Here is a 10,031-nt window from a genome sequence, read left to right as displayed (position 1 = left end):
GGTTCTTTCACTAAAGAATAGTGAAGACTATGTGATCACATGCAACATTTGAAGCAATCATACTTGGATTCTGAAGGAAAAGCTTGATTGGCCAAATCTTCATAAAGTCTCTCACAGATAGAAATGATCGGCTACCTCAAGAATGTTTCTTTCTTCTTATAGTCATATATAGCAGAACCTTCAAAAAGCATGCATAATTCATATTTCTATATGTGTTTTAAAACCACACATTAAACATATAAGTCATTTATATGCAAAAAGACAAGTTTTTCAAAGTAACCGTTGAGTATGTTTTGAATTATTTCAAAAAGGTTAAATCAAACCTTGTAGAACAATCATTGTACTTCCTAAAAGCATTTATATAAAAGACAACTATTGAAAAGATATAATAGCTCATGATTTCAAAAGCATTTATGTAAAAGACAACTATTGAAAAGATATAACAGCTCATGATTTCAAAAGCATTTATGAAAAAGACAACTATTGAAAATATATAATAGCTCATAATATAAGAGCAATTACTCAAGAAATGACTATTTGTAATTTAAGTATTACTCAAGCATTAATTGTAATTCAAAGAATTTATTCAAAAAATGATGATTTGTAAAATAATTATTATTTTAAATACTCGAACATTAATTGTACTTCAAAGCATTTATTCAAGAAATTATGATTTGTAAAATAATTATTATTTTAAATACTTGAGCATTTATTGTACTTCAAATCATTTATTTGAGATATGACGATTTGTAGTAAGAGCATTCTTTTTATAATACATAAACATTTATTGTTTAACAAAACATTTATTTAAGAAATGACAATTTTTGAAAAAGTGAAATGGTACATAAATTATTATATAACTTTTTCATAAAAGAAAGGATGTCTTGAAGAGACAAGGTGTCTCATAAAGTACTCTCATTTGAAATAGTTTTTCAAAAAGATACGTCTTTTTATAAACCTATATATACAAACAAAAAGGTGTCAAAAATAAGACAGTGAGCTTATTAAAAATGAACCTGTAGTGAGAGAAAAATCAAAGAAGAAAAATTAATTCTCTTGAGTGATTATTCTTACTTCTTTTTGAAAAAAAGAACATTCTGAGTGAATCTACAAAACTGAGATATTCCAAAAGCGCATTCATCTGTTGCATATCATTTTGAAGGTTCTATAGGGAAAGTGTAACTTTTTGTTGTTCAGTATTTATCCTTCCAGGGGTTGAGAAGAAAACCTCTATAGGGTTGTTTGTTTGAGGGTGTTGTAGTATTGATCCTTCTCGAGATTGAAAAGAAGACCTCTACAGGATTGTTTGTAAGAGGGTGTTGTAATATTTATCCTTGTTGGGTTTAACAAGGAGGAAATAGTGGACTACTCAAGTGGTAAGTGGTTGATATTTTGAAATGATCTTTTTAAAACAATTATTTTCAATAAAACTTTGGAAAATCGTCAACCAAAAATATAAAAACCGACTTTCCACAAAGTGGTAAGTACGGGTCGAATCCTCAGGGAACAGGAATTAATCACAATATTTCTAGAAAATTTAATTTATTAATAATAAATGTCAATCTACAATTATAAAGTTAATACAACTACAATTAATCACTAAAAGGAAAATAAACAAGCATTCTGTCTTCTACTCCACACCAAGGGTCTTTCCGTCTTTTCGCCAATTAGAGAATCTTTGCACTTGGACAATAACCATGGAAACTAAATATGCTTTTCACCTTTTTGGAAGATCCGACGACCGGGGGGATGAAGAAGAGCGGACCGTGGCTGGAGATGGACGTCCTACACAGTTCGAGAATGCTGTACTTCACCAAAAAATGGCACCTTTGCAGCTGCTACATGTTGGAGATCCACCGACGATGGAATGTGAGCCGATTCTCGATCAGAGGGTGTAGAAAGCCGGATGGAGGTAGGGCCGGCTCACCTTGGTGGTGTGTTGCGCACTCCCGCCCAAGGTTAATGGTCTCCACCTCTGCTACACCTGCAAAAATACAGAAAAGTGGTAAAAAGACAGCAAGGAACAAGAAAGAAATGAAAAGAAACAAAAGAAAGCTCGAAAATATGCTTGAAAATCAAGCATTGATCGGTCTTCAATGGCCAACACGTGGGGGAGATGGAGAGGAAGGAGTTGCTGGAGTAGATTCACTGCAAGGGGCGTGCAAACACAGCCAAAGACGCCTAGGGCTTCTATAAAAAGTATATTTATACTTTTTGGAATTTGCAAAAACACTGTTATAAAAAATATATTTTCTAGGCGCCTCTTTCTGGGGGTTTTCAGAAAAACTTTTTGAAATGGATATGGATAGGCGTGTGGGTTGGGTTTTGGGCTTTCTAAGAGTTGATCCAAGGTCCAATTGACCTAATTGGGTCGGATATGGATCCGATCCACCTCGAAATCCGTGCCCAAACACTGAAATAGCCATAACTCTCTCATTTTAACTCCGATTTTTCTGAAATTCGAACCATAGCCCCTTACTATCAAAACACATCTAAACATGGGTTTAAAACCTTAAACTTGATACAAAATATATGAAAAACTTGTTTACATGATGTGCATTTCATGCATCATCAAATACCTCCATGCTTGAATGTTTGTTAGTCCCTTAACAAACCCTAATCATGATATGCACTGAAGACAAGAAATGCTAAGCATGAATGCATAATACTAACTCACTTTCGTAGGAATCACGGTTGCATTTAGCGTATGCAACAAGCCCTTTAAACCCCTAGCTTACACTAGTGGACGAGTAAGGTCTCGTGAGGGTTTGCAGAGATGCTACCCACAAACATCAATGAAGTGCGAGGATGATTTTCCAAAAATATTAGGCTCTTAAGAATGCAGTTGGAACAAATATTTCATGTAATTGACATTTTCAACACAAGTTTAAAAATCTCATGCCACCACAGTAAAAATTCGTTTCCTTCACTTTTCTAATATTGTAGCTAGTTCATGATTTTTCTCTGAAAGTCAAGTATTCTCATGTTTTACTCATTTATTCTCACTTGTATATTTTCTGCACAGTAATACACATATATGCTTAAGCAATGAAAATTTTCTCATTTTGCACATTCTTTTTCTTTCATTTTCACTCTTTTTTCAACTTTTGATCTCTTGCGCATTCTTCTCATATGAGCACTATTTCGAATGGTCAGTTTTCGTGACCCGTGTAGCGAGCTTTGGGTCAGTGACTCCCAAGCCGGCCGGCCTTAGGGCACTAGATACAAAGTATCCCTCGGACTTAATTACTCGAGTCACTAGACTTTCTATTCTAATAGTTTACGTATAGTCTTCCTCTTGTCATGTGCAATGTCTCTATCTCTTAGGCTTTCTATGCAGTCCATGTAACAAGCTTTTGAACCGGTGGCTCCCAAACCAGCTGGCTTTGGGGCACCAGGTGTAAAACACCCTTCAGATTCTACTTACTCGAACTACAAAGGCCACAGATATCGACTTAGACAAGAAGATGATCTCCTTCGTTATCCTTTTCGTTAAGATACTCAAACACTTCATCTTGTGTCTGAGTTCCACTACTAGGATTCACGAAGACATCAACAACTAAACGTAGCTCTATTCTTTTAAACTCATTTTTTCAAACACATCTTTCTATTGCTTATTTCTTTCAGAACACATACTGTGCATACTTATACTAAAGTGATTCAAAATTTTCTAACAATCAAATACTATCTTTTCTTTGAATTTTCTCATGAATAACTACTCTATTTGACTCAGTTCAGAAAATAAAATTTTTATGGGGCTTAAAAATTTATAAACTGTTAGATTATGCCAAAAACAATCATATATGCTACACTTTGTTCTCAAATGCCTACTTTGATTACCAGTCATACAAAAAAATTTGACATTTTTGTGTGCATGCATCTAAACCACCCCCCCATGCTTGAATGACACTGTCCCTAGTGGCATACAAAATGAATAAAAATGTAATGCAAATGCACACTAAAAGACACTAACAAAAATATGGGAGAAAGGATAGATACGACCTGATTTGCTCTGAGCTTCTGAAGTTGATTTTCATCTGATCCTTGAATTCTTTGAAAGCTCTTCTCTGTACCTGGTAATTGATACACTAAATGTTAAGTTCATCCTGCATACATCAAAACACAATTTAGCACATGTGAAATGAAATACTAAATAAATAAAAACTCTGAAATGAAAAATAAATAATGTACATATGATACATCCCTCTGGTCGAATCCTCATGCCTTCGTGAGATGCACTATCTCACACTCACCATCCTGCACGGCATCTGAAATGAATGGCTTCAGTCTTTGCCCATTTACTTTGAATGTACCTTGGGTCATAGGATCGAATAATGTCACTGCTCCATGGGGAAATACTTCTTTCACAATGTACGGACCTGTCCATCTCGATCTTAACTTCCCTGGGAATAAATGTAAACGAGAATTGTATAGCCACACTTTCTGATCTGGCTCAAACACTTTTCTGACAATATGCTTATCATGAAATGCTTTTGTGCGAGCTTTGTATAATTTGGCATTCTCATATGCATCATTCCTGAGTTCCTCTAATTCTGAGAGCTGCAGTGCTCTCTCTTTGCCAGCCTAGGTGAGGTCAAAATTCAATTTCTTGATAGCCCAGTACGCTCTATGCTCTAGCTCGACAGGAAGATGGCATGCTTTCCTGAATACAAGGCGATACGGGGACATGCCAATGGGAGTCTTAAATGCAGTTCTATATGCCCAAAGTGCATCATCTAATCGCTGGGACCAATCCTTGCGGTCCGGACGAACGGTCTTTTCTAAAATTCGCTTAATCTCCCTATTGGACACTTCAACCTGTCCACTAGTCTGCGGATGATATGGAGTGGTGAATCTATGATTGACAGAATATCTTCTCAGCAGAGAAGCTATCTGTACATTCCTAAAATGCTTGCCACCATCGCTAATCATCGCACGTGGCACACCAAAACGACTGAAAATGTTGTGCTTAATGAACTTAAGCACTACTCTGTGATCATTGGTCTTGATTGCCACAGCCTCGACCCACTTGGACACATAATCAACCGCCACCAGAATGTATAAATTTTCGAAGGAAGGCGGAAATGGTCCCATAAAATCAATGTCCCAAACATAAAAAATCTCGACTATCAAAATCGGAAGCAAGGGCATCATGTCCCTCTTGGACATGTTCCCAATCTGCTGGCATCGCAGGCATCGCCTACAGAACTCATGAGCATCCCTGTGGAGTGTGGGCCAATAAAATCCTGACTGCAAAACCTTTGCAGTCGTCTTCCTACTACTAAAATGCCCTCCACAGGCTAATGAATGGAAAAAATTCAGAATGGACTGGTACTCCTCCTCCGGAACACATCTCCTAATGATCTGGTCTGCACAGTATTTGAACAACTCCGGTTCATCCCAATAATAGTGCCTCACCTGAGATAGGAATCTCTCACGCTCATTCTTGTTCCAATGTTCAGGTATCTGCCTCGAAACCAGATAGTTCACAATATCTGCAAACCAGGGTAACTGCGGTGTACTGACTGACATGATATGCTCGTCGGGGAAAGAATCACTGATCGGCCTCTGATCCAGCGTGGTCTCCACGATCAGTCTGGAAAGATGGTTTGCTACTACGTTCTCGCTTCCCTTCTTATCTCGAATCTCGAGATCAAACTCCTGTAGTAGAAGAACCCAACGAATCAATCTCGGTTTGGTGTCTTTCTTATTCAACAAATATTTCAATGCAGAATGGTCAGAATAGACAACCACCTTCGAACCGAGTAAATAGGACCTGAATTTATCCAATGCAAAAACTACCGCAAGTAGCTCCTTCTCTGTCGTCGTATAATTCATCTGGGCATCAGACAGAGTTCTACTCGCATAGTAGATCACATAGGGTTTCCTATCAATGCGTTGTCCTAAAATGGCCCCCATAGCGTAATCGGATGCATCGCACATAATCTCAAATGGAAGAGTCCAATCTGGAGGTCTCAAAATAGGTGCAGTAATCAAGGCTTCTTTGAGAATCTCAAAGGCCTTCATACAATCCTCACCGAAAACAAAGGGCTGGTCTTTCTCCAATAAAGTGCAGAGCGGTCGAGAGATTTTGCTGAAATCTTTTATGAACCGCCTGTAAAATCCCGCATGCCCTAAAAATGATCGAATCTGCCTCACAGAGGTGGGTGGAGTCAAACGGGAAACGGATTTCACCTTCGCTCTGTCAACCTCAATACCACGCTTGGACACAATGTGTCCTAGCACAATCCCCTCCTGGACCATAAAATGGCTCTTTTCCCAACTCAGGATGAGATTGGTCTCCGCACACCTACTTAGTACTCGAGTAAGTTTTTGGAGGCAATCTTCAAAAGAAGAGCCATACACTGAAAAGTCGTCCATAAAAACTTCCATCACATCATCAATCATGTCCAAGAAGATAGCAAGCATGCACCTCTGAAAAGTAGCCGGGGCATTACAGAGCCCAAAAGGCATACGTCTAAATGCGAAGGTACCATAAGGACATGTAAACGTGGTCTTCTCCTGGTCGTCAGGATGGACAGCTACCTGATTGTATCCTGAATATCCATCTAGAAAGCAGTAGTAGCTCTGTCCTGCGAGTCTCTCTAAGATCTGATCAATGAATGGCAATGAGAAATGATCTTTCTTAGTTGCCACATTCAGCTTCCTATAATCGATGCAGACTCGCCATCCTGTAGTGGTCCTCATCGGAATTCTCTCACCCTTCTTATTCTCAACCACAGTGAGTCCTGACTTCTTCGGCATAACCTGAATCAGACTGACCCACTGGCTATCAGAAATAGGGTAAATGATTCCGGCATCCAACCACTTCACCACCTCTTTCTTTACCACTTCCTTCATGTTGGGGTTTAGCCTTCTCTGCATATCCCTAAATGGCTTGACTTCCTCATCACAATGGATCCTATGCATGCAGAATGAAGGATCAATCCCCTTCAGATCAGCAACTCCCCAGCCAATCGCTGCCTTGTGCTCTCGAAGAATAGTCAGCAGTCTCTGTTCTTGCTCCTCAGTGAGCAAGGATGAGATGATCACAGGCAGAGTCTCATCATCTCCGAGGTATGCATACTTGAGTAAATTCGGTAAGGGTTTCAACTCAAGTTTCGGAGGTGACTTAATCAAAGATTTGGCGGGGGTCTCAGCAAGTGGTGGAAGAGGCTCCCTGACCGCTCCCCAAGGTGGTCTCTCCGACAACACTCTAGACACATCTACACTGCTATTCTTCTCTATATGGTACAGATCTAAAGAATCATCAGTAATGTACAACTCGGGCTGCTCCTCCACTAACTCATGTGCAATGTCTACATGAAAGCAGTCCATGTCTCCTGCTGGACCCATCGCGGCATTGAAAATATTCATCTTGACTTTTCGATTGCCGAATGAGAGATCCATGGCTCCGGTCCTACAGTTGATGCACGCATTGGCAGTCGCCAAGAATGGTCTGCCTAAAATAATCGGAGTCTGGTGCTGGCTATCTACTCCTTCCATATCAAGAATAATGAAATCGACTGGAAAATAAAAGTCATCCACCTTAACTAGCACGTCCTCCAAGACACCTCTCGGTACCTTGACGGAACGATCTGCCAGCTGCAGTGTAATCGGAGTCGATCTCATCTCTCCTAACCCGAAAGAATCAAAGAAATATCCGGGCAGAATGTTCACGCTTGCTCTAAGATCGAGCAATGCGCGTTCTATCCGGATATTCTCTATGGTACACGCAATGATAGGGGCTCCAGGGTCCTTGAGCTTTGGTGGTGTCTGATGCTAAAGTACTGAACTCACCTGCTCAGTCAGATGGACCCTGTTAGTAACTCGCTCTCTAGATTTACGCTTTTGCGTACATAGTTCCTTCAGGAATTTGGCATATGCCGGCACCTGCTGAATAGCATCGAGCAAAGGTAGGTTGATCTGCACATGCTTGAAGATGTCAAGCATGTCCTAGATCTTCGCACCTTGCTTTCCTCTATATCCAGGAGACTCTAATGCTTTGGGATAGGGTGGTGGGGGAATATACTCTGCTGGCTCCTCCTCTTTGTGAGAAGGCTCACTCCTATCCTTCTTCTTCTCTGAGGATGAAGATAATGATGATGATGAAGATGATGATGGGGATGGGGATGATGGCTGAGCTGACTTAGGTGAAACAATGGTCTCTGGCTCCTCTATCCTCTCTCTACTCTCTCGCTCTCTGCTCTCGACGTGATACTCACGTCCACTCCTCAGGGCCATAACCGATTTGGCCTGCTGCTGTGTCTCAGTGTGAAATAGGCCTCCAGTCATCTGGTCCTTACCCTTCGGGTTCATGACAGCCTGACTCGGCAATGTACCCTCGGGTCTCCTACTAATAGCCTCAGCTAACTGTCCCATTTGCGATTCTAACTTCGCAATGGACTGTGTATGCGAGCTCAAAATCTGGCTACACTTCTCGAAGGCGTTCTGATTAGAGGTTTTCACCTCTTGGAATGCCTGAAGAAGTCTCTCCTCAAAAGATGTCTGCGGGGCAGACTCCTGCTGAATCGGGGGAGTGATAGAAGAAGAAGAAGACTGAGAATAGTTCGGTCTTTGAAATGACTGAGTAAAAGATGGCTGCCGAACTGGCTGAGAGGGTATAGGCATCTGTGTGGAAGACTGTGGATTCTTCCATGAAAAATTGGGATGGTTACGCCAACCCGGATTATATGTCGATGAAAATGGGTTATTCGGCGGTCTGACGTAACCCTGAGCTGCCTGAACTTGTTCTTGAACAAATTCAGGGTACTGAGCTGCCGAAGGGCACTCAGTGATCTCGTGTGCCGGACTGGCACAAAGAGTACACACCTGCTGTGTAGTGGATGGTTCTGAGAGGAGCTGGTCCAGCTTCTGAGCAATCATGTCTACCTTGCACTGTAGTGCAGTAGATGGACCAATCTCAAGAACACCAGCTTTCTTCTGAATGCTGGGTGTGGCTCTATCAGAATGAGAGCTCGAAGCATGGTGGAGAGAATTCTCGGCCAATGTATCAAATAGCCTCCATGCTTCGTCCTCGCTCTTCAGCATGAATGTCCCTCCACATGAAGAGTCGATCATCTGACGATTCTTGTCAGACAATCCATCGTAGAAGCTCTGCACCAGTTGCCATTTCGGCACCTGATGATGGGGACATTTCCTGAGGAGATCCTTCATTCTCTCCCAGGTCTCATGAAAGCGCTCACCATCTAGCTTTGAAAAGCTAGTGATGGCTCTACGATATTGGTTCGTACGACCAATGAGAAAATATTTCCGAAGAAACTCCTGTTGCAATTGATCCCATGACTCTATTTCTACAGAATCTAAGGACTTTAGCCAATACTTGGCTTTGTCCTTCAATGAAAAGGGGAATAGAGTCAACCTTAAAGCATCATCATCAAAATTCTGTATCTTAACAGTAGAACAAATTTCGAGGAATTCATCTAAATGTCGGTAGGGATCCTCATGACTAAGGCCATAAAAGGATGGAAGCATCTGAATAATGCTGGCCTTAATCTCATAATGCGGCGCTCCTACATCGGGTCTCCGAATGCAGGATGCCTGCACATAGTCTGTGGGAATGAAGTATTCCCGCAGAGGGCGTGAAAGAACTGGGGGTGGAGGTGGAGGATCCATGTCAGCCATTGTTGCCGAACTTCGATGAGAATGTAAAATTCTCTTTGGGTTGTCAACAAATGGGTGTAATGGGGTTCCTAGACCTCGTCGCCCCTGCATACACTGGTACTAAGACCAGATGTAAGCAAATGACCTAAATCTAAAAAAATTAACTAACATAGGTACTAAAATGTAAATAACACAAAATAGACAATTCCTAAACAAATATGCTAAACTAATTATGTCAGAATGATCTAACTAAGTAAATGAAATAACAAATTAAACTACTCTAAAGTACTGAAAAGATAAATACAGGAAATCACAAACTAAGTTTTTCTACAACCCACCTGTCTAATCGCTCCTTGCAGAATGAATTTCAAGTGAATCCTAGAAAGAACAGAACGTGAATCCTATAT

General features: G+C 40.6%; 1 non-coding gene across 1 annotated transcript; it reads left to right on the top strand.

The window, feature by feature from the left end:
• Positions 1–9,139: 9,139 nt before the first annotated feature.
• On the top strand, positions 9,140–9,242 carry LOC149837923 (small nucleolar RNA R71). The gene has a single exon (XR_016432306.1). It is a non-coding gene; the product is annotated as a small nucleolar RNA R71 (small nucleolar RNA).
• Positions 9,243–10,031: the final 789 nt, after the last annotated feature.

The sequence above is a fragment of the Nuphar pumila genome, chromosome 5 (assembly GCF_984573655.1).
Source record: "Nuphar pumila chromosome 5, dmNupPumi1.hap1.1, whole genome shotgun sequence".
Classification (NCBI taxonomy): Eukaryota; Viridiplantae; Streptophyta; class Magnoliopsida; order Nymphaeales; family Nymphaeaceae; genus Nuphar; species Nuphar pumila.
The sequence above is the reverse complement of the archived record's forward strand: the minus strand, read 5'-3'. Positions and strand labels throughout refer to the sequence as shown.